We start from the raw sequence: 25,919 nt of genomic DNA on the forward strand, positions 1-25,919 counted from the left end.
CGCTATCTTGGCTGCTTCACCTCTCCTCCACGTGGCCTTTCTCTGCTCTCCTCTAATGCTAATCTCAGGAACCAAGAGAGAGCAAGTTCCCAGTCTGCCCCATTTTATAGTGTAGAAATCAAAACCTTTAATCCAATATACAAACAAGGAAGTCTCTGATACAAAGTCACTTATTGGAGGCATAATGGGATTCCTCATGAGAGTGCACCACCCCACATCATGCAACAGTCAAGGGTGAGAAAAGCTTAGTCTTAAAACTAAGCCTTAGGCTATAACAACCCGGCCTGCTTACAGCCTGTCCCCCACACCCAATGCAAACTATAAGCAAGCAAACATATATATCATATTTACAAACTTATTTGACCAACATGGGAGAAGACAGGTCGACAGGGCCATAGAGGGCATTAAAAGAGACACAGAAAAATAACCACTGGAGTCAACAACATGGGGGTCGGTGGTGACCTCCACAGCGTTTCCACAGCAGCCAGACTGCAATGAGTTGAAATGGATGGCAAGGAACCAGTACACGTGTGCCTAAGAAGAGGAGTTTGGATTGTGCTGGGCTGGGGGATAAAAAAATTGGTGTATTGAATGAGATAAGGAAGGCCAAGGGAGGAATTAAATTTGGTTTTCTTGACCCTCCCCCCCTTTTTTTGGATGGGAGGTGGTAAACATACTTATAAGCTGTGGGGATGAGTCACTGGAGAGAGAGACAGTGACAATGGCCAGAGCAGCAATAAATGGAGAGCTAAGTCCCTGAGAAGATAAGATAGGACGGTATCCAGAAAAGATAAAGAGGGTTTTTATAGGAGGAGCAACCCCTTAACAATTAAAAAAACAAACAAACCATTTTATTGTGGAAAATTTCAAACATATGAAATATAGTGTAATAAAACCCCAGGTCTCCCTCACCCCTGCTTCAATACATGGCCAATGGCATTTTATCTATGATCCCATCAAATTTATCACCTCTTCCCCTGGTTATTTTTGAAACAAATGAAAGACATTGTAACTTTTCATCGTAAAGACCTTAGTCTTATCACTGAAAACAATGGCTTTTTAAAAAAAATCACAACAAAACTATTGGGGAATAGAGTGAAGAAATATTGTTTGAAGACTATAGTTAAACTGCTAAATTGCTAAAATCAAGTAGATTGAGGTATCAGGAAATGATTATTTTCTCATTCTAACTAGTATGGGAATTTAAACTTTTGAACTTTCCAGTCCTGCATCAATGCCTGGATATACACCAACCCTCCCAACAACCCTCTTATTACCCCCTGAAGGGCTAAGGAAAGAATGTTCACACATCCAGACTACCTGGCATTCATTCACCAGACTGCCTGACCAACAGTATTCAGATCACAGGTTGTCTAGAAGATTACTATCACAAAACAATCTAGAGGCTAAGGATATAGAACTGATTCTTCTCAAAAATGTATGTTTTATTATAAGAAATTATAACTATTTTTTTTTCTTTCTATTTTGGAACACTCTGAATATTGCCTTGTTGTATTTTTGGTTTGCAAACCCTAAGACCCTTGAATAAATCCTTTTTACTTCTCTCCAAAATCTCCAGACTCATTTTGAGTTCATTTGACACTATTATTACACTGAAAAATTAGTGATTCCTTAACATCATGAAATAGCCAGTCAGCATTCAAATGTCCCTGATTGTCTCTTATGTGCTTTTATTTTTCACAGCTGGCTTGTTCAAATCAATACCCAAACAAAGTGCACATGTTGAATTTGGTCCATATGCTTTAAAAAGTCTCTTTTGATCTATAGGCTTCCCTTCCCCCCTTTTTTTCTCTTAACATCTATTAAGAACCCAGATCTTTTTGCTGACTGCATACCCAAGGTGTCATTTAACACCTTTTCTCACTTGTAAACTCTCTGAACTGTTAGCATACATCTTATATCTAAAGGCTTGTTCAGATTCAGGTCTATCTTTTCTTTTCTTTCTTTCTTTTTTTTTTTTTGAGAAGAGACAGAGGCAAGAAGAGCTCACAGAAGGTGTTGTGTTCTCCTGTTGCAGCACATCAGGCACAATGTACCTGGCTGCCCTGTGACTTGTCATGTTCACGTTAGTTGGTGTGTTTGGTGCTGTCAGCCTGCTCCACTCACTGTAAGATTCCTCATTTGCTTTTTGCTTACTTAGCAGTTACTGCCTAGGTCCATTATTTCATTAAGAATACCAAATGATGCTATTCTCATTCTATTATTCTGTCATGGGTTGAATTATATCTCCTCAAATTAATAGGTTCAAATCCTAACCCCAAGTATCTCAGAATGGGACATTATTTGGAAATAAGGTCATTGCAGATAGAATTAGTGAAGATGAGGTCATACTGGAGTAGGGGATCCCCTTATCCAAAGTGACTAGTGTCCTTACAGAAAAAGACAATTTGGACACAGAGACAGACATACACACAGGGAGGATGCCATATGAAAATGGGTCATGCTACCACCAGCCATGAGGGTAAACAACCAATACTCTACAGTATACTGTGTCTAGCATTTTTTTTTTTTTTGATACTGTTCCCATTTAAGGTAGGCTAGGATAATATCTGATGTTTAGTATGTTAGGTGTATTAAATGCATTTTTAACCTACAATATTTTCAACTTATAATGGCTTATTAGAACATGACCCCATCATAAATTGAGGAGCATCTGAATATATATCCCATCATAGATGCACAATCTAATTACTAGCTTTTCAAGTCATCGGAAATAATTTCTCTCTGTGCTTAAACCACTAAATTTATATACATTTACATGGTTTCATTTTGCTTCCAACTTTTTGGGGGCAAATAGTTTTCTTTTTTTAACTGATAACATTTGTTTATATCACTTTTGAATTTTTACACTTTTCTTGGTTATAATATGTAAGGTGAGAACTACAACTGTTTAAATGTGATACACAAATCTAGTACATTAATAACTGGGGATTTTTCCTTTTTGCTACACTATTTTCACAGCCTTGGATGTGCCTGCTGGGCAATGTAACCATCACATAGCAAACATGAGGCAGAATATTGGTGAGGAAAATAAGGCAGGACAGAGCCATCAGACACAGACAGGCTCATTCCACATTCACTATTGCATCTTCAAACACCAAGTATTTAACTGCACATTTTTGTTCAAATAGGAAAAAGGGATTTGGCTTTCTTGGCTCAATAGTAGAGCATTGGCCTGGTATGTGGAAGTCCTGGGTTTGATTCCCAGTCAAGGCACAAAGGAGAAGCGTCCATCTGCATCTTCACACTCCTTCTTCCTTCTCTCTCTCTTTTCCTCTCCTGCAGCCATGGCTGAATTTGTTTGAGCAAGTTGGCCTTGGGCACTGAGGATGGCTCCATGGCTCTGCCTCAGGCACTAAAATAGCTTGGTTGCTGAGCATCAAAGCAATGGCCCCAGATGGGCAGAGCATCTCCCAGCAGGGGGTTTGCTGAGTGGATCCCGGTCAGGGTGGATATGGGAGTATGTCTCTCTGTCTCCCACCTCTCACCTAATAATTAAAAAAAAAAATCAGTGATGTCAGGGAAATGGCACTGTGAGGGGTGCTCCCGAAACCTCTCCCTGAAATTTAAACAAATTCAACAACTAGAGACAGAAAAACAATCACAGGAGCATCTGAAATACACATACATCAAATAAAGGTATGATTGGGCAAAAAGGTGGCTGAATATATAATCCACTCTGAAGGAAATAAGACAGAGAATGGAGTATTCCGCTTTCCTCACTGACCTGATCAAGGGCTGCTTTCACTTGGAACTGAGAGAAAGAGAGGGCTGGGGGCACGGAAAAAGCTGGGCCAGGGCAGACATGTTCAAGCTGGGGAGAGGGTGGGCCCACAGCTCAGCCCACGTGGAGCTAACACCAGCAGCAGCAAACCCCAGCTGAGGTGGGCGAGCAGTTGCCTTGCTTACTCTCAGTATCCCAGTTGGTGAGTGCAAGCAGTGTGCGTGTGGATCCACCTGGCATCTCGGGCATGGGTACTCATGTTCCCAGAAGGAGGGGCTGGATCGGAGACTAGCAGTGGCCTTCTGCATGGGCTGTGACCAGAGTTTCTGTATAATCCCAGTGCCCTGAATGGCAGCATGTGGAAAGTGCTTGGAGAGCTGGCTTTCCTACGGGCACTGCACCTCCTCCAGCCATATAGGCAAACAAAGCACATTCCCGGGAAAGAGAACTGTGAAAGTGGTGGGGGGAAGGGTGCACAGACAGCCTCTGGAGAGCAGACCTGCGGAGTACTGAAAGGAACCTAATCCACAGTCTGATCACTGGCCGGTGGGTTTATGCTGGCGGCTCTAGCTGACAAAGCCTTCTTTCTCAGACCTGAGATTTAAGGGGATCCGGAAGAAGGACTTGATAGTTCTCAGGACCTCTTGCTCGGCAGGCAGTGGCTGGGGCAACTTCCAGCCAGCCAATACAGGTTAAAAAGTACAGTCCCACGGAACAGACCTCAGAGAACACTGAGGAAGTTGGGTGGGCTGGGCTGTAGACTTCCCAACAAGGGAGAAGCCTGTGGAGAACAGACCCATGGAGCACAGAGACAAATTTAACTAGGACCAGAAATCAGCTCACTCCCCTGCCTGCTTGAGCTGGTGGCTCTGGTTGACAAAGTTTTCATAGACAGAGCTGTGCTTTGAACGAACTTAGAGGAGGGACTTGGCAGCTTTTAGGACCTCTTGCTCTGGCCTTGTGCACTGAGGATGGCTCCATGGCAGTGACTGGGGCATCTTCCTGCAAGCCAATACAGGCTACAAAGTGCAAAATGCCAGGGGAGAGTAGACCCACAGAGTGCTGAGGCATGCTAGACATGCACGGAGGCTCATAGAAAGACACCTGAAATCAGCTCCCAGCCCTGCCTGATTATGCTGGTGGCTCTGGCTGGCAAATCCTTACCCAGAACCCTGCTTTGAGCGGGGATAGAGGGGGGATTTGGCAGCTCTTAGAGCCTCTTGCTCTCCAGGCAATGGCTGGGGCAACTTCACAGCTGGATCCCCAGGTTGCTGGTTCAGGAAGAAAAGATTTAGGAAGAGGCTCAGGGAAAATGGACTCTCCCATTGTTGGAGCCTGCAAATACTGACAAGCCCCGTCTACCAATGGGACCAAGGCCTAATTTATGTCATCACCATAGTGACACATCAACTGCAAATCTCAGCCTAAAAGTGCCACAGGGGCAGAACCTAAGGTAAAGTGTCACCAACCAAAAAGAAAGAGAAGAAAGGAAAAGAAAAAAATATAACCTCTCAAAACCAGGAAATATCTACAGTCTTTATAACTTTTTTTATTTTTTTCTTGTATTTTTTATCTTTTTTTTTCTCTTCCACCCTGGTTATTTTATCCTCTTTACATTTTATTTTTTTATTTTCATTTTGAACTTTATTACCCATAGGTGTTACATTTTCCATTCTTTTTTCTATGAGTGTTACATTCCAAAAGGCTTATTTTTTTCTTTTTTTCTTTTCTCTCTCTCTCTCTCTCTTTCTTTTTGTTTCTTCTTTTCTCTTTCACTTTTTCTCTAATTCAAATCTCACCCACAAAACAAATTATTTTATTCTGGATTCAAATTTTTTCTTTGTGGAATTTTGTGTGCTTTTTACTTTGCTTTTTATCTCTTTAGCATTTTCCCCAATTTTGGCTCTCCATTCTATGTAGTTTTTGTTCCCTTCAATACAATGGAATTTTCATTTTTCACTGTATTTTTTTTCCTTCTCTTGTCTTACACTATTTCTCTCATTCGACCATCATTTACAAATAAATTATTTTATTCTTGATCCAAATTATTTTCTTGTTGCACTTTTTGGGTTCTTGCCTCATTTTTTGCCTCTTTGTCACTTCCCCCCAACTCAGGCCCTCCATTCTACGTATTTTTGTTCCACTTAGCACAATTAAATTTTCAGTAGTTCACTGCATTTTCTCAAAATATTTTTTCTTTTTTTTTATCAACTTTTATTAGTGTTATTAACAATACCACTCTCAAATGCCACTAAGAAAAAAGAAATAGAATATCATGGATACAAAAGACAAAGATGTAGCTCAGGTAGATGAGGAGAAATCTACAAATAAATGTTTCAATAGCTTGGAAACCATGGAGTTAAATGACAGAGAATTTAAAATTGAATTTTTAAAAATATTCAGAGATATACAAGAAAGCACAGATAGGCAACTTAGGGAGCTCAAAAATCAATTCAACAAACAGAAAGAATACATCACCAAGGAAATTGAAACTATGAAAACGAATCAAACAGAGATGAAAAACTCAATACATGAACTGAAAAACGAGGTAACAAGCTTAGCCAATAGAATAGGCCAGATAGAGGAGAGAATTAATGACATAGAAGACAGGCAACTAGAGGCACTACAGAGATAAGAGGAGAGAGACTCAAAAATTTAAAAAAAAATGAGAAAGCCCTACAGGAATTGTCTGACTCCATCAGAAAGAGCAACATAAGAATAATGGGTATATCAGCAGGAGAAGAGAGAGAAAAATGAAATGGAAAACATATTCAAACAAATAATAGATGAGAACTTCCCAAGCCTGTGGAAAGAACTAAAGCCTCAAATTCAAGAAGCAAACAGAACACCAAGTTGTCTTAACCCTAACACATCATAATGAAATTGGCATAAACCAATGACAAAGAAAAAATTCTCAAGGCTGCCAGGGAAAAGAAGAATACAACATATAAAGGAAGGCCCATTAGATTATCAACAGATTTCTCAGCAGAAACTCCACAAGCTAGAAAAGAGTGGACCCCAATATTTAAAGTTCTCAAAGAGAGGAACTTCCAGCCAAGAATATAATCCCATCAAAGTTATCCTTCAAATATGAAGGAGAAATAAAAACATTCACAGATACAGAAAAGATGAGGGAATTTATCACCAGAAAAGCTCCACTTCAGAAAATACTAAAGGGGGTTTCCAACCAGATACAAAGAACAAAACAAAACTAAAAGTTAAAGCTCCACCAAGAACACAATAAAATAAAATTTAAACTGTGACAACAAAAACAAAAAAGGGGAGAGGACAAAGATTAACAGTAGCAAAGGAGGATGGAGTGCAGAAGCACTCATTAGATAATGTACTACAATGAATATGATATGTATGTATTCTATTACTTAATGGTAACCACCCCTGAAAAATCCACCACAGAAGCATATAGCTTGAAAAAAGAAGTAACAGAGGAAAGAAGTATGGATTACAACCAAATAAATACAAATGATAGAAAAAAAGAGAATAACCAAACAGATACAAAACTATCAGAAAGCAATATATAAAATGGCAATAGGAAACCCTCAAGTGTCAATAATTACACTAAGAGTAAATAGATTGAACTCACCAATAAAAAGACACAGAGTAGCAGAATGGATTAAAAAAAATCCAACTGTATGCTGCCTACAAGAAACACATCTAAGCTACAAGGATAAAAACAAATTCAAAGTGAAAGGTTGGAAAACAATACTCCAAGCAAATAACACCCCCCAAGAAAGCAGGTGTAGCAATACTCATATCTAACAATGCTGACTACAAGACGGCTAAGGTAATCAGAGACAAAAATGGTCATATCATAATGATAAAGGGAACATTGAATCAAGAAGACATAACACTTCTTAATATATATGCACCAAACCAAGGAGCACCAAAATATATAAGACAGCTACTGACTGACCTAAAAACAAAAACCAACAAAAATACAATCATACTTGGAGACCTCAATACACCGCTGATGGCTTTAGATTGTTCATCCAAACAGAAAATCAATATAGAAATGTTGACCTTAAATGAAATACTAGAACAATTGGATATGATAGACATTTACAGGACATTTCATCCCAAAGTGCCAGAGTATACATTTTTCTCTAGTGTACATGCAACATTCTCAAGAACCGACCATATGTTGGGCCACAAAAATAACATCAACAAATTCAGAAAGATTGAAATTATACCAAGCATATTTTCTGACCATAAATTCTTGAAACTAGAATTCAACTGCAAAAAAGAAGTAAACAAACCCACAAAAATGTGGAAACTAAACAACATACTTCTAAAAAATGAGTGGGTCAAAGTAGAAATAAAAGCAGAGATCAAAAGATACATATAGACAAACGAAAATAACAAAACAACATATCAGAATCTCTGGGATGCAGCAAAAGCAGTAATAAGAGGAAAGTTCATACCACTACAGGCTTATATGAACAAGCAAAAGAGAACCCAAGTAAACCACTTAACTTTACATCTTAAGGAACTAGAAAAAGACAACCCAAAACCAGCAGGAAAAAGAAAATAATAAAAATCAGAGCAGAAATAAATGAAATAGAGAACAGAAAAACTATAGAAAAAATTAATAAAACAAGAAGCTGGTTCTTTGAAAAGATCAACAAAATTGACAAACCCTTGCAAGACTCACTAAGGAAAAAATAGAAAGGACTCATATAAACAAAATCCAAAATGAAAGAGGAGATATCACCACAGATAGCATGTTACAGAAAGAATTATTGGCCCTGGCCGGTTGGCTCAGCGGTAGAGCGTCGGCCTGGCGTGCGGAGGACTCGGGTTCGATTCCCGGCCAGGGCACACAGGAGAAGCGCCCATTTGCTTCTCCACCCCTCCGCCGCGCTTTCCTCTCTGTCTCTCTCTTCCCCTCCCGCAGCCAAGGCTCCATTGGAGCAAAGATGGCCCGGGCGCTGGGGATGGCTCCTCGGCCTCTGCCCCAGGCGCTAGAGTGGCTCTGGTCGCAATATGGCGACGCCCAGGATGGGCAGAGCATCGCCCCCTGGTGGGCAGAGCACCGCCCATGATGGGCGTGCCGGGTGGATCCCGGTCGGGCGCATGCGGGAGTCTGTCTGACTGTCTCTCCCTGTTTCCAGCTTCAGAAAAATTAAAAAAAAAAAAAAAAAAAAAAAGAAAGAATTATTGCAGAATACTATGAGAAACTGTATGCCACCATAATTTAACAATCTAGAAGAAATGGATAAATTCCTAGAACAATACAATCTTCCTAGACTGAGTCATGAAGAAGCAGAAAGCCTAAACAGACTCATAAGCAGGGAGGAAATAGAAACAACTACCAAAAATAAAAGTCCAGGGTAAGATGGCTATACTATTGAATTCTATCAAACATTCAATAAAGTCTTGGTTCCTATTCTATTCAAAGTCTTCCAAAAAATTGAAAAAGAAGCAATGCTGTCAAACACATTTTATGAGGCCAACATAACCCTCATACCAAAATCTGGTAAGGACAACACAAAAAAGAAAACTACAGACCAATATCTCTAATGAATACAGATGCTAAAATACTAAACAAAATACTAGCAAATCGAATACAACACATTAAAAAAATAATTCATCATAATCAAGTGAGATTCATCCAGAATCACCAGGATGGTTCAACATATGTAAAACGGTTAACGTAATACAACATATCAACAAAACAAAGGACAAAAACCATATGATCTTATCAACAGATGCAGAAAAGGCATTCAATAAAATTTTATGTTTAAAACACTCAACAAAATGGGTAGAGAAGGAAAATATCTCAACATAATAAAGGCCATTTATGATAAACCATCAGCTAACATCATATTAAATGGCATAAAACTGAGGACTTTTCCCCTAAAATCATAAACAAGACAAGGTTGTCTACTCTCTCCACTCTTATTCAATGTAGTGCTGGAAGTTTTAGCCAGAGCAATCAGACAAGAGAAAGAAAAAAAAGGCATTCAAATATTGGGAAATAAGAAATAAAGCTTTCACTTCTTGCAGATGATATGATCCTATACATCGAAAACCCCAAAGACTCCACAAAAAGACTACTATAAACAATAAACCAATACAGTAAGGTCACAGAATACAAAATTAATATACAAAAGTCCATTGCCTTCCTATATGCCAACAATGAAACATCAGAAAACGAACTCAAAAAAATAATCCCTTTCATGGCTGCAACAACAATGACAACAACAAAATACCTAGGAATAAACATAAGAAAGAATGTAAAGGACCTATATAATGAAAACTACAAAGTGTTGTTATGGGAAATCGAAAAAGATATAATGAAATGGAAAAATACAGAGTGTCCATAAAGTGATGGTGCACTTTTGACCAGTCACAGGAAAGCAACAAAAGATGATAGAAATGTGAAATCTGCACCAAATAATTTTTAGGGCTCCTTAGGTAGCTATCCTGTATAGCCTCTACAGACTCATCACTGCCTGATGGCCTACCAGAACGGGGTTTCTCCAAAAAATTGCCAGTTTCCTTCAACTGCTATCCCACCGAGTAATGTTATTCCTATATGGTGGCGCTTTGTTATAAACGCGCTGATATTCATGTTGCACTTTGGTCACGGATTCGAATTTAGTGAGCTACAGAACACAGTGAACTTTCCTCTGTACTGTCCATATCTCGACTGGCATGGCCGTGGGCTGCTCTGCTGTACACACGATGTTACGTCATCATCTGCGCATGCGCACATGCTGCCACATCATCCTACAGAAATGGAGAGGGTTTTCCTTTTATTTGGTGTAGATTTCACATTTCTATCATCTTTTGTTGCTTTCCTGTGACCGGTCAAAAGTGCACTATGACTTTATGGACACACTGTATTCCTTGTTCTTGGATAGGAAGAATAAATATAGTCAAAATGACTACATTACCCAAAGTGATATACAAATTTAATGCAATTCCCATCAAAATTCCAATGTCATATTTTAAAGAAATGGAATAAAAAATCATCAGGTTTATATGGAACTATAAAAAACCCCAAATAGCCAAAGCAACCTTAAGGAAAAAGAATGAAGCTGGGGGCATTACAATACCTGACTTCAAATTATATTATAGAGCTATAATAATTAAAATAGCATGGTATTGGCAGAAAAATAGACACTCAGGCCAATGGAACAGAATAGAAAGCCCAGATATAAGACCATATGTATATGGTCAAATAATTTTTGATAAAGGGACCAACAACACACAATGGAGAAAAGAAAGCCTCTTCAACAAATGATGCTGAGAAAACTGGAAAGCCACATGCAAAAGAATGAAACTCGACTACAGTTTGTCCCCTTGTACTAAAATTAATTCAAAATGGATCAAAGACCTAAAGATAAGACCTGAAACAATAAATTACATAGAAGAAAACATAGGTACTAAACACATGGACCTTGGTTATAAAGAGCACTTTATGAATTTGACTCCAAAGGCAAAAGAAGTGAAGGCAAAGATAAATGAATGGGACTACATCAGACTAAGAAGTTTTTGCACAGCAAGAGAAACTGACAACAAAATAAACAGACAGCCAACTGAATGGGTGTTGATATTTTCAAACAACAGCTCAGAAAAGGGCCTAATATCCAAAATATACAAAGAACTCATAAAACTCAACAACAAACAAGCAAACAATCCAATAAAAATATGGGAAGAGGACATGAACAGACACTTCTCCCAGGAAGAAATACAAATGGCCAACAGATATATGAAAAGATGATTATCTTCATTAGCTATTAGAGAAATGCAAATCAAAACTACAATGAGATACCACCTCACACCTGTTAGATGAGCTATTATCAACAAGACAGGTAATAGCAAGTGTTGGAGAGGCTGTGGAGAAAAAGGAACCCTCATCCACTGTTGGTGGGAATGTAAAGTAATACAACGACTATGGAAGAAGGTATGGTGGTTCCTCAAAAAATTAAAAACAGAACTACCATATGACCCAGCAATCCCTCTACTGGGAATATACCCCCAAAACTCAAACATACTGGTATGTAAAGATACATGCAGCCCCATGTTCATTGCAGCATTGTTGACAGTGCCCAAGACATGGAAACAATCAAAAAGCCCTTCAATAGATGACTGGATAAAGAAGATGTGGCACATATATACTATGGAATACTACTCAGCCATAAGAAATGATGACATCGGATCATTTACAACAACATGGATAGACCTTGATAACATTATACTGAGCAAAATAAGTAAATCAGAAAAAACTAAGAACTATGTGATTCCATTCATAGGTGGGACATAAAAATGATACTCAGGGACATGGACAACAGTGTGGTGGTTACAGGGGAGGGAGGGAGGAATGTGAGGGAGGGGGAAAGGAGGGGCACAAAGAAAACTAGATAGAAGGTGACGGAGGACAATCTGACTTTGGGTGATGGGTATGCAACATAATTGAATGACAAGATAACCTGGAGATTTTTTTTTGAATATATGTACCCTGATTTATTGATGTCACCCCATTAAAATTAGTAAAATTTATTTATAAAAAAATGTCAAAATAACCTGGAGACATTTTCTCTAAACCCTGATTGATCAATGTCACCCCATTAAAATTAATTTTAAAAAAAATTAAAAAAAATTTTTTTTTTTTTAAATCAGGGCATGTGTGTTTCCTTTCTCATTTCCATGGATGGATACCACAGCTATGTGGAATGTTAAAGAGAGAGGGGCATCCTGTGAGACTAGCAGGCTGGGTGTTCTGAATTCTCCCCCATTGCAGAGTTCACATAACTTTCCTGCATTACAGGGTCTTGTTAAACATGTCTGGGAACTTGGTTGGATGAGTACAGTTGGGAGATCTGGTGACAGGTACTCACAAGCATTATTAAGGCTGGCTGTAATACAGGGGAGTCACGGGTATTTAAACATACTTTCTTGATTCTGGTCTCGGTGTGACTAAAGAGCAGTAACCATGCTGAGAACTGAAGGAAGGCATCCTATGGTGTTGGAAGCTTTCCTCGACTCTTCAAAACAAGACATGCTCACCACATGCTCACCAACTTCACTCCTCACCTCCTCTAGGCCCCCTATCCTGGCCCATCTAGCATTAAATCATGAACAAAAGACAAACAAAGATAGACATCAAAAAGAAAAAAAATTATAAAGAAGCAGAATTAAAGAAATTTAGAGAAGGGAAAGAAAAAGAAAGTAAAAAAGACAGTGGGAAAGAATGTTTAGAATTCAAAATTTATAAACCCCTAGCGAGGAAGAACCCAAAGACTGAGTATCCCTCATGTGACAGGCAATCCCTGCAGAACATTGCTCTTAGAGCTATTATCTGGGAGATAAGACCAGACCATTCATAAGATACCCGACTTGCTTCCTTCCTTAGCTAGCTGTTACAAGGAAAACAGACTCCACGACTGAAGCACAAGTCAAAACTCAGTAACACTGCATGTTATTTGAGCACCAGATCTTCTGATGGTGTCATAACCCAGTTATCTGCCACAAACGATTTCAATGATAGGCTTCGAGCTTCCTCAGAGGAAGACACTGGACATCTGTGATCATGAACTTTTGAGTGGCAACAGCCCAACCTGGTCCATTTCAGAGTTACTATGAATTGCCATCCAACACAAATGCAAAACGACAGATGTCTCACTCCAAACCCCAGCATCACAATATGATCTCTGTAACTTTCTCTACTGTACAGTTTTACAATGGACCTATACTTCAGTGACTGTTTTGGTATCAGACTTTTTTTTTTTTATTCAGTGAGAGGAGGGGAGGTAGAAAGACAGACTCCTGAATACATCATGACCTAGATTCACCCTGCAATTCCACTAGGGGGCGATGCTCTGCCCATCTAGGGTTGTGCTTACAACTCAGCTCTTCCTAGCGCCTGAGGCAGAGGCCATGAGCCAACCTCAGTCCCTGGGGACAACTTACTCTAATCAAGCCAAGGTTGCAGGATAGAAAAAGAGAGGAAGAATGAGAGAGAGAGAGAGAGAGAAGTGAGATGGGGAGGGGTAGAGAAGCAGATGATGCTTCTCCTGTGTGCCCTGACAGGGAATCAAACCCAAGACATCCACCCACACACACCAGGCCAACGCTCTACCATTGAGCCAACATGTTAGGGCCAATATCAGATGAAACTTTCCCAAAAGTTACAGATAATTTACATCTATTTATAAGATGTGAATAATAAGAGTTCTGCTTAGTGGCAAAATTCCATCATCACATTGTTCAGTTTTTTAAAAAAGCAAAACAAAAATAAAAACACAGTAATCTTGTCAATATTAAAAATCAAAACTTCAGAATGTTGTGGTGTTTACACGACCAATCTGAGTTTGAGATACAAATACCAGCTGTTTACCCCATGGGCCATTTTTCCTAAACTGAGGATGTGAAAAATAAAAAAGTAAACATACAATTTCTTTGTTTTTTTTCTAATCACACAATTTTGGAAGGTACAAAGTCACACTGAACAGACCAGGAAGCACGACAGACATCTGCTCTCTTCTTCCCTGTCCTCTCCCCCATCTACCTCCTGTTTTGTTGTTCACAGAGTGAGATTATCCCTAAGCAACAGCATGATCAGGGTGTTGTCTTTGTACCCTCTTCATTCAGTGACTCCAACTCAGCAATTGCTTCATCAAACGCCATTTTTGGCCAGGCTGCAATCCTTTCCAGGAGAGTTCAGAATCTCACAGAAGACTGAGAAATTCAGCACCAGCCCAAGCCGAATTGTGAGTGTAGGCTGCGTTTCTTTCTTACTAATTGCAAATGCTTTTTGGTAAACCTAATGAGAGGCCCAATACCTGGTTTGCTTATTATTTCCGGATGCCCCCCACCTCACTGCCCCGGAAAGATGTCTAAAGTAATCTCCTTTCATTTTCAAGCAGAATACCTTACTTTCCGGTTGTGGAACTTTGGGATAAGACATCTGCCCCACAGCTCTGGAACGTCATTGCTGCTCTCATGCAGTGCTGCCTCTGTCTGCTTCCGGCAGCCTTGGGCCATCTGATGCCTCTGCTGACTCCTCTGTTTCTGTTCTATGCTGGAGATGACACACCAGGAAGAACAGCGCACCAGTTTCCTTTTTTTATGACATTTTGTTTTGTAAGACAGTGCAGGCCCTGGCCAGTGGCTCAGTGGATAAACTGTCAGCCCACTGTATGGATGTCCTGGGTTCGATTCCTGGTCAGGGCACACAGGAGAGGTGACCATCTATTTCTCTACTCCTCCCTCTCTCCCTTCTCTCCCTTTTCCTCTCCAGCAGCTGTTGGCTCGATTGGTTCGAGCATGGCTCTGAGTGCTGAGGATAGTTTCTTTGGAGTGCATTAGCCTCAGGGGCTGAAGATGGCTCGGTATTTGAGCATCAACCCTAGACAGGCGTTACCAGAGGAAAGTCGATCAGTCGGGGTGCATACGGAAGTCTGCCTCGCCATCTCCCCTCCTCTCACCTAAAAAAAAATAAAAAGAAAAGAAAAAGAAAAAAAAAGATTCAAATGGTGCCAAAGCCTAATCTATAAAGTAAAGTTTATTCAGATAATCTAGCTTATATTGTTTTCCTCATCACCTGTTCTCTCTCTCCCTTCCTCATAAGTAATAACTTTTATTAGTTTTGGTCTATCCTTCTATTAAAAATCTTAAATTGTAGGTATAGATACAATTCTTCCCTTAAGGTATCATGCTACCCACACTATTCGTTACTTTATTTTTTAACCTTAACAATATATCCTAGAGACCTCTCTATAGTAGATGTGGTGGTGGCCTTCATTCCTCTTTATAATGCATGGTTCTCCATTGTGTGGATTTCATTAGGCCATGGTTTCTTCAGCTAGTCCTGTAGTGGTGGACACTTGTGTTGTTTTTCTAGTCTTTAGGTATTATGAAAAGAACTATAATAAGTAACTTTGGACATAAACCTTAACTGCATTTTTTGCCAGTCTATCTGAGGGATATTTTGCCAAAGTGAATTTGCTAGGTCAAAGGGTTAAATGCATATGTCCTTTTGTTGAACAATGCCCAATTCCCCTCCGTAAGAACTTTACCAGTCTGTATTCACACCACAGTGTGTGAGATGCCTTTTGTACCACAGCCTCACTGACAGAGTGTCTGTCGGCCTTCTGGATGTTGGCCAGTAGAAGATGGAAGTAGTATTTTTATTTAATCCTAGTATTATTTTTTTTTAATTTTTTCCCATTGTTTGAGAGAGGGGCTATGAGGGAGAGGGAGAGAGTGAGAGAGATACATCAACTCACTGTTCCACTTAGTTGTTTCATTTAGTTGTGCATTCCTTGATTACTTCTCGTATGTGTCCTGATTGGGTATCAAATGAACCCATGACCTCGGTGTGTGAGGACAACACTTTATCTACTGAACAGCCTGGCTAGGGTCTAATTCTAATTTTAATTTTCCTTATTCATTTCACTAGTTTTAAAGGGAGAACATAGACAGAAATGTGAGTATTTTACAGACTCGGTGTGCAGTAGAAGCTTGGCCCTGGGGAGTCTAGGCTCCGTGAAGGTAGGAGAGCGGCTGTTTTACTCACTCTTGTACCTCCAGTGCTAAGCCCAGTGTCTGACATGAACAAGGCACTCAGCAATGTATAATGAAATGAATGAGTGAAGTAAAAGATGAATAAAAGACAGAAACTACCCTTTGTGCCCGTTTTATAACTGCACTGAGGTATATTCAACCCTTTACCCTTCCTCCTCTTTTTTAACTCTTTCTAGACTCAGACCTGTAATTAAGGGAGCCATTTGGAAGTCTAAATTAAATTGTGAGTTTTAAAAAGAAGAGGAAGAAGTTGCAGAAAGGGCTTGCCTGATGCTATGTCCATATGGTTAATGAGTCGTGCCTGTGTAGGTAAGGAGTGGGGGTGGAGTACAGTGAGAAAATGTTATTACCTGTAGACAGATACTGGGGAGACTAGCTTTGCCAAGTGAGCATTAGTGCTGAAATGATGAATTTCTTGTTTAAGAACAATTTCCATGTCATTCATAAACTTTCAGAGTTAACAGCAACTCCTTGACTTTAGCAGCCTAGTCAGGGCCATGGTTCTATGCTACACTCCTGATGTTCATCTTCTTCTTGGCCATCTCAGAGAACTGGAGCAGTCCTTGCTTCTTAGGGATGGACTAAGTCTAAGAGCATTTTGGCATATAGTCCTACAAGTAAAATAGCTATCCTGCTATTTATATTATCTCCCCCCCCCCCAAGAATTGTTTTCAATTGCCCTTTACCTTTTCTTTAAATGACACGGTCTTTGATATGGAAGCTTATTCCTAAACTTCTCCTTTTTTCCAGCTAGACACCATCCACCCACTCAAAGTTATATTCCTTGAATGTCAACATTAAAAATTTAATGAAAAAATCATGGACACAGTAAAAAGGCAAATGGTGAATCAGGAAATATATTTAAGATGTTCAAACCTGATATGGTTCAGATATCTAAAATATAAAAGAAACTTTTGCAAATCAATTTTCTAAAAAATCAATAGCTAAACAGGCAAAAAAGTAAATAAATAAATAGGCAATTCACAAAAGAGGACACCCAAATGATAAGCAAATGAAGAAATGCTGTAACTCATTTAATTAGCAATATGAAATAAAAACTATAATGAGCTGCGACTTTATCCCTATCAGATTGCACGGTGGACGGGATGGCTGGGCTGAGGGGGTAGAGGTCTCTTCTGTGACACTAGTGGAGTGCCAAAGGAGGCGGCACATTTGTGGATTAACTCAACAGCACTTGGTCAGATGCACTTCCCCTAGCACCCAGAAGTCCAGTAGGGGAATGCCTCCAGAGAAATTCTCACACTTATCTCTGAGAGAAGATGCATGAAGAACTTTGCCGTAACCTTGTTTGGAGGCAAAGTTCATTCCCTAGGGGAATGAAGAAATAAAGGGTGGTATGGAATACTACCAAGCATTAAGAAGCCATGAAGCAGAAATACAGTCTATTCTTGTTAATCACAGTCATTCTGTTCTGTAAAGTGAAAAACACTGAATTAGGGAATACTAAACCACTGCTCCTGGAGGAAATATTCAGTTAGGTTCCTACAAATCTCTGGTCACAACATTTTTGTCAAATCTCAATACATAACCTTATTTTATGTTTTTTTTTTTTTAATTTAAAGACACCTAGGTTAATCTGTACTGTTGATTAATTAACATTGAACTCATTGCCAACAGCACTATAATTCATGCCTGAAGGAAGTGCATCTAACAGATTTTCACAGTAAGGCACATGGCAGCCTTCTTATACCTAAGAACACGGGAACAGAAGACAGCACTTCAGCATTAAGCCTGGAGGTCATTTTAAACAGCTGCAAATGGTCACATGTTTATGGTACAAGAGCTGGAGCAAAAAAGTAGAGTGTCACCTTGGTCCTTCTCAGCTGAGAATATGCACGTCCTTATTCAAATTTGTCATTGCTCTAAGTCAGTTTTGTGAATGGTCATGACAGCTCCTTGAGTATTAATTTGGAGGTCACAAATGAATTTTAGTGAGTGGGTGAATTTGCAAATATAGAATCCTCAAATAATGAGGGTTGACTATATACTCAACAACCTGGTTAGTTCTCATGATATAGAACTGAATGAAAAAGCAAAAAAGAGAATCATATACTACATGGTACAGTACTGTTTATGGAAAAGTATAGACAGAGCAGTCACACCTGCTTTTCAAGAAATCAAACATATCAAAGAATACACATTAAACCCATTGAAATGATTGCCTCTTGGGTGAGGGAGAACAGAAGGAGGAAGTAAATGAATCAGCAAGTAAAAGGAGAGACTTCAGTGCCAGGAACTGAGTGTGATTAACTCACTCGTCTCTACACATGCCCTTCCTTTTCTGCCACCTTCACTACCAGTGCCCATCTCACAGCCCCATGGAAGGCCTGGAATTCCCACTCTGTTGACCTTTTCCTTCCCCAGGCTGAGGTCCTTGAGGTCAGAAAATCTGTCATTCATTCATTCATTCATTCATTCATTCATTCATATTTCTATCTCATTTCAAAATTATTCTAAGCCACCACCCATTAGATCTGAATGCATTTGCTGAATGAATAAAGACAGGTATATATGAATAAGCAAATAAATGGATGATTTCTATCACATTCTTATTTCCTTCTCAAGATAAGGACCAGTATTATAATGGTGGGGGAGGGGCACTAGAGCAGTACTGAGCACAAGAGGCTCTTCTGCCCCTTGAATGAGGCACTCCCAGCTGATATACAAATAAGCATTGCATTTGCTCTTTGGACATTTACTGATGATGTGTATTTTTGTCATAAACCAGACCTTTCTTGTCTTTTTCACATGAACCATATTACTATTATGCATTTGTGTGTTTGACATTTTTTGACCTGCTGAATATTATTCTTTTAGCTAGCTAGCTAGCTGGATAGATAGATGATAAAAAGAGAGATGATAGGTAGATGGATGAATGAATGGGTAGATAGGATTGATCGATATAGCGTTACACCATCAATTCAATTTAAACAATAGTTTAAATATTGTTGCTGTTATCTGACATATTGTCCCTCCTCCCAGATCTGTGTCACCTGAAAGTTGGTGAGAATGCTTTTAGTTACTTTAAGTTGTTGATAAAGCCCAGATGACAGACAGCCTTGCAACAGGCCACATTCTTCTTTAAGAATACAGTACTTGTCTCTGAATTCTTATGGACAGGAGTGCCAATCTCTGTCACCATGTTGAATTTCTCTTTCTCTATTTCTCAGATTTCTCCTAAAGGGATCAAGAGAATTTTGTGAACTATCACCTCAAAATCAAAATATGCTTTTTTAAATGAAATTTAATGGATCTATCAACATGATTTTGCATCATTGAACCATGGACTTGAAAACATATGTCTGATGTAGTAGTAAAATTTAGTACTTCACTGATGGAGAAACAGAAGGTGAGAGTACCTGCATGAGTACTCACAATGAGTACTTACACAAGTCCCCACAGGAGTCCTCACATGAGTACTCACCCATCCAGGGCAGGGAGATGGGCAGTGACAGTGTCCTGACTCCAAGCCCAGGTGCCTGACCCGCATACAGGCGCTTTACAAAATGTGCTGCCACTTCTAAAGAGACCATGCTGACTCCTAGTGACTGCCCCTTGCTTTTGCTCACATCTGCTACATAAACTGACTACAGGACACTGTGGGGGTGTCATGTGACACTGAGAAAACTAAAGCCCAGGGGGCATCCAGGCCTTTAAATAAGTAGCATCTCGCCTGACCTGTGGTGGCACAGTGGATAAAGCGTTGACCTGGAAATACTGAGGTCGCAGGTTCGAAACCCTGGGCTTGCCTGGTCAAGGCATATATGGGATTTGATGCTTCCAGCTCCTCCCCCCTTCTCTCTCTCCTCTCTCTCCCTTTCTGTTCTCTCTCTCTCTCCTCTCTAAAAATGAATAAATAAAATAAAAATAAAATTTATAAAAAAAAAAAAGCTAAATAAGTAACATCTCTGGACCAGACATATTACATTCCTGGAGACAAAACAACCCAACTTTGTGATACTGTTAACATGGGGTGGGGAATGGTCTTTTTGGAAAAGTCTGAAAATGATTTCTGGAGAGATTAAAGTTGGGTGGACTTCTTTAAGAAACAGGGAAAATTTTGAAAGAGAGAAAGGAAGTCCTTAAAATTGGGGAAACTGGAGCAGCAGTACAGCACTAGGAATGTATGCCCGGGGCAATTCCAGGGGCAAAGGACAGTACTGGCTCACTCGACTGGAAAGGCCATCGACCATCGGGACAGCTCAGTCCCGTAGATTCTCAAGACATTGCAAGCGTGTTTCTCCCACCTCTCAGCTCTGCTTAGCCACTATGTCCTCTCTCAGGAAGGCTCTCCCAGAGACTGGTAACAGCAACGATCACAAGTCTAGTGGGGAAAGAGTGCTTTTTTGGTAATAATTCTAGAAATGTCTCAAGGCCTTCCTGAAAAGGCTTGCCAGCTTTAGGTAATAAAAAACATTAAATTTGAATTTCAGCTAAACAATGAATAATTTCTTAGTATATTCCATACAATTTTGGGGACATATACAAAAAAATTATTTATTTACCTAAAATCCAAATTTAACTTTGAATTAAATAAGCATTCTGTATTTTATCTGGAAAATCTATTCCTGCACCAACCCACTGGCCAGGCAGATGAGGAGCTTACTTGATCTACCCTGGGACACATGCCCATACTCTGGATCCCGGGGTGAGGTCTCCCCATCCCAACCGTATGGACTGGTCACTGATCAGATGCTTTGCCAGAGAGAGGGGCTGTATGTTCGGCAGATAAAACAACAAATGCTCATAACTTACTCCATGGGCTGCAATATCAGGACAAAGGGGAAAATGGTGCCCAAGCTAATGAATTTTGCTCTCTGTTACCCCCAATAATGTTGGAACTTCTCCATCTGCTTTTTCTTGGTTCCATGTCACGTGCCCACTAGTTTATGAGCACCTAGAGGAAAGATCTGTTTATTTCTTGTTCATCACTGCAACTCACTTGTTGGACACATAGAAGAATCTCAATGAGAAGTGATTGAATGAAGCATTACATGTCCTTTCTACTTCCTCTTTGGGCGAATTGAATCATTTCCGCAGGATTCTTTGAAAGAGACCTTCGAAATGTTTCTACATGAACACTGAGAATTCGTTGATAACAATAGCAATGTTAACCTGCTGTTCTATGGTACTGTTCTCTCTGGCTCTCACTCAATATTCTTTGAGAAGCTGATGAATCCCATCTTATAATATCTCTGCAAGAAAGATAAGTATTGTTCTATTTTACATATAAAGGAGGTCAATCACCAGAGGCTGAGTAATTCTGTCAAAATCACTAATGGAGTGGGCAGAATCTGGCAGTTTGGGGGTCCCATTTTAGGCAGATTCACCACCTTCCTGAGAACTCAGTGTTTTTAAGAATCATACTATAAAAAAATAAAAATAAAATAAAATTAAAAAAAATAAAAAAAAAGAATTATACTATTTGCTCTCTGTAAGGCCAGTGGCTGAGGTCAGGCAGGTCCACACTGGATTCAGACAGACAGTAGAGGAACTGTGGAGCCAGGAAGCAGCGGGCCATTCCCGTTTAATAGATTGTCACAATGGCGAACGGACAACCCGGCAGGGAGATTCTTCTTCTCATGGCAGCAGGTGAACTAACAGCCAACTGGCCCTTCACAGTGGTGGGCAAGAGATCTGCAATTTGGTATGGGCAATCTGCAATCCACCCTGAGGGCGAGCCCTGCAGCCCCACATAGATTATACACATGTGGCTCTGCCACATGCTCATGCACCAATCATGCAAAGTGCAAGCAAGCAAGCCTAACTCAGTTGTTTTCCCCACACTCTCCAAAATGCAACATTTCAGCTTAGAGAAAGCTGATCGATTCCTGTGGAATGTTTAAGTGTTATCTACATTTGTGTTTCTGCAAAATGTATAATTGGGTGTTCTATTAAAAGACAGGAATATTTTTTGTAGGCAGATTTAAAGTACACAAGAAGGGGAGCTGAGAAGTCAGTAGACTTAGAGTTCGGTCCTGGCCTTAACTGTCATCTCAGTTTTCCTCTTGAGCCACACTGGAACAAGAGTTCTCTGCCTGGTGACAGCTAAGAACCCATGTACACCTGACACTTTACACAGTATCTTGCTGCCATCCTATGCTAGTCTCCCTGGGACTGCACAAGGGGGGGGACCCATCTCGGGGGGGGGGGAAAGTTTACACCATGTTCATCACAGGCTTGTTGTTTTCTGACAAGCAGAAATAAAAGGTCTTGAGGAAAAGGCATCTTGTGTAATTTTCCCCAAATCTTCATATGTGCCCCAACCTGTCTTTGTCCTGATAAGTGTTATACAGTAATCCTCATTTTCCAGAAGAGGAATTTTGATTTATTAGTTTCTTACTGTGGAACAGTTATGTAAGGCTTGCTCGCAGGGTTACCAGCTACAAGCACTTTGCTTGATTGGTGCATGAGCACATGGCAGAGGCACGTGTGCATAGCCTGTATAAGGCTCTAGGTGCTTGCGCTGGAGAGAGATGAGAGATTGGGGATTGTGGATGCACGGATTGCTTGCGCGCCACTGTGAGGGGCTATTCTGCTATTTGTTTTCCTGAGAGGCAGTTTCCCCTGCCTGTGTGCCTGTCCACTGTTGTGAGACTTTATTAAACAGAATGGCCCAACCCTTTCTTGCTCCACAGTTTCTCTACCATCTGCCCGAATCCAATGTGGACCTGCCTGGCCTCGGCCACTGGCCTTATACTTACCCAGTGTAAAGTCAAATAACTGACAGAGCTGGGATTTACAGCCAGACTGGTCTGATTCCAAAGTACTGTGCTCATTTCCCTACCCCAGACCTTCTTCTCAAAGGGATGTTGGGGAGGGAACAAGATGGTGAGGGTGAACTGGTGGGTGCTCCCTAAAGCACCATAAATCATGAGAATGACTGTTACAATTCACCTTTGAGCAGGAAGGTTTATGTTACCACAAGCTTCTCCTGATGGAGAACAAGCTACCATGCTATGTGGCCTTTGACAAGTGTTCCACATTCTTTAGTAGTATGGCAGAAGTGTGAACAATAAACACTAAAACAGCAGAAAGTTGGGGCCCAATCTGAGTCAGATAGTGTCAACAGAAAAGAATTAATGGTCATGACTGGTTGTGTGCATGCGTACTACATCTAAGACAGTCATATGTGCTCACCATGCTCTGGTTTCTCCGGGTCGCACCTTTTGGGGAAACATAAAGGGGTTAAGTGTCCAGCTGCTCAGGCTTGGCGGCTCCTGTTCCTGCCCCTCCCTCCTGGCCATACACTCTCCAGGGCTCAGGCCACTCACATGTGCTGCCCATCTTGGGGTGCTCCCAGTCTGTTTGCTGAGTCACTCTGGGTCTTTAAGACAAGACTTAGAAACTCCACAGGCCATTGGCATTTCTTTCACATTCAAGAATATTGCCTCAAAGTAATATTCACTTATTTTCCCCCAAAGTGACTCAGAGACAGAATGGAGGGAGAGGCTCAGAGTGCCAGTTTCTGACGACAGCAGCACTGGCTTGCCCACAGGTGACTTAGAAGGGTGTCAGCCACCTCTCCCCCAGTTTCCATCAGGTATCCCCAGAACCAACCCAAGATATATACAATCTCAGTAGAAACCATGTGCTTGCTATGTACACTCAGCACCCCTTCCCTGCCTCCCCATCAAAGCGTGCCATTGTCCTACAACCCTCCAAGTTAGAAACCATGGTGCCACCACTATCATGCAGACACTTCCTTTCATTCTTTAGTTGCCTGATTGAAAGCCAGGCTTGTTTACCTGTTGTCTTCACCAATGCCCACCCCATTAAGCCATTGATATGACATCTAAGCTCAGAAACTAAAATGATTGCCCTTCACCTAATTCTGGTCAATAGTTGAATACTTTAGCAGGCTGACTGTCACTCAAAAGTGAAGATTGGAGTGACGTCACGGAAATGGCGCCGTGAGCAGCGCGTCCGACAGATCGCCCCAAAACCACAACAAATTTATCAACTAGAAACAGGAAAATTTATCTTCGGAGCATTACGGAGTTCCACACAAACTGAAAGCAAAAGGACTGTTATCACTTGAATCTGAGAGACGAGGGTGTGGAGGAAGCTACCGCAGGGACGTTCATTCAAGCCGCGAGGAAGTGCGCCTGTGGTAAATCATCCCGCACTCAGGAGCCGTGAGCAGCAGCCTCGAGCCACCGCCAGCCGCCACCGCGAGCCGCCGCCGCGAGCAGCGTGTGAGCAGCGCCCGGGTCGGTTGCAGAGCGAGCACCGCCCACACTCCGGAGCGGCGAGCAGCCGCTGGCGCGCGCCCAGTCTGGTTGCAGACCGAGCATTGCAGACCGAGCACCGCTAACGTTCCCAGCGGCCCGCGCACGGGGAGTGGGAGAGGCCCCAGGGCGGTATTCCCTACTTGGGAGATTCTCTCCGCGGGCGGGGCACCTCACCCAGCCATTCAAGCTAACAATCAAGCGTTGGGGGAGGGGCGCACGCAGGCAGCCTGAAATACCTTCGGGAGCACAGCTGCGACCCAATTACTAAAATTAACTTAACCCATGAAATCTGCGCACCCTCGGTTCTAATTGACAAGATCTCTCTCAGTTCACCGACCCAAGACAAGAGGCATGATATTTTTTAGTGCCTCTCGCTAAAGGGGCGGGGGCAACTTCTGATTGATAGAGCCTCCATATTCAGGGATAAACGCTAACAAGAAGGACTTGGCAGATAATAAGATCTATACCACACTAGTCGCAAGCAGAGACTAGTGCCTCTTCTTACCAGCCAAAACAGGCTACAAAGTGGGGAAAGCCTGGGTTGAGAGGTCCAACTGAATGCTAGGCGCTGAACAGTCACCTTGACAACAATTGACTCCCACCCCCGCCTGATTACACTGGAGGCCCTGACTGCCAGAGCCTTTCCCAAAGCCTTGCACTGAGTGGGGATAGAGTGGGGATTTCCCAGCTCTTTGAGCCTCTTACTCCCCAGGCAGAAGCAGTGGCAGCCTTATAGCTGGATCACCAGGCTGCTAATTCAGGAAGGGGGGACTAGGAGAGAGAATCCACGAAAGCAAACTCTCTCATCGTTGGACCCTGCAAACGCCAACAAGCCTTGACTACCAGCAAGACTAAAGCCAATTATATGACATTGTCATAGAATCCCATCAACTGCAAATCCCTACCTAAATGTGACACAGGGGCAGAGCCTGGGGTACAGAGTCACCGACCAGGAAGAGGGAGAGAAAAGAAAAAGGAAGAAGTTAACATCTCAAAATCAAGAAAAATCCACAAACTTTACAACTTGTTCCACTAATTTTTTTTGTTGTTGTTGTTGTTGTTGTTTGTTTCTTCTATCTTATTGCCTTTATTTCCTCCACCTCGGTCCTTCTATTCTCTGCCCATCTTATGCTTCCCTTTTCTTGAACTACACTACCCATAAGTGTTACATTTTATTTCTCTTCTTCATCCTCACCCTCCTTTGGGGTTATACTCCAGGACACTTAACTCTCACTCTCTCCTCTTTTGTTTTTTTTTTTTTGTTTATTTTTTTTTGTTTTTTTTGTTTTTTGCTTTATTTTGTTTTTTTCTCTTCCTTTTTTATTTCTTCCTTCCTTTTTCTCTTTTTCTTATTCTTTCCTTTCTAT

General features: G+C 40.9%; 1 pseudogene; it reads right to left on the bottom strand.

Moving 5' to 3' along the window:
• Positions 1 to 14,210: 14,210 nt before the first annotated feature.
• Positions 14,211 to 20,511, bottom strand: LOC136391671 (14-3-3 protein beta/alpha-like; annotated as a pseudogene).
• Between the last annotated feature and the right edge of the window lie 5,408 nt (positions 20,512 to 25,919).

The sequence above is a fragment of the Saccopteryx leptura genome, chromosome 2, assembly GCF_036850995.1.
Source record: "Saccopteryx leptura isolate mSacLep1 chromosome 2, mSacLep1_pri_phased_curated, whole genome shotgun sequence".
NCBI lineage: Eukaryota > Metazoa > Chordata > Mammalia > Chiroptera > Emballonuridae > Saccopteryx > Saccopteryx leptura.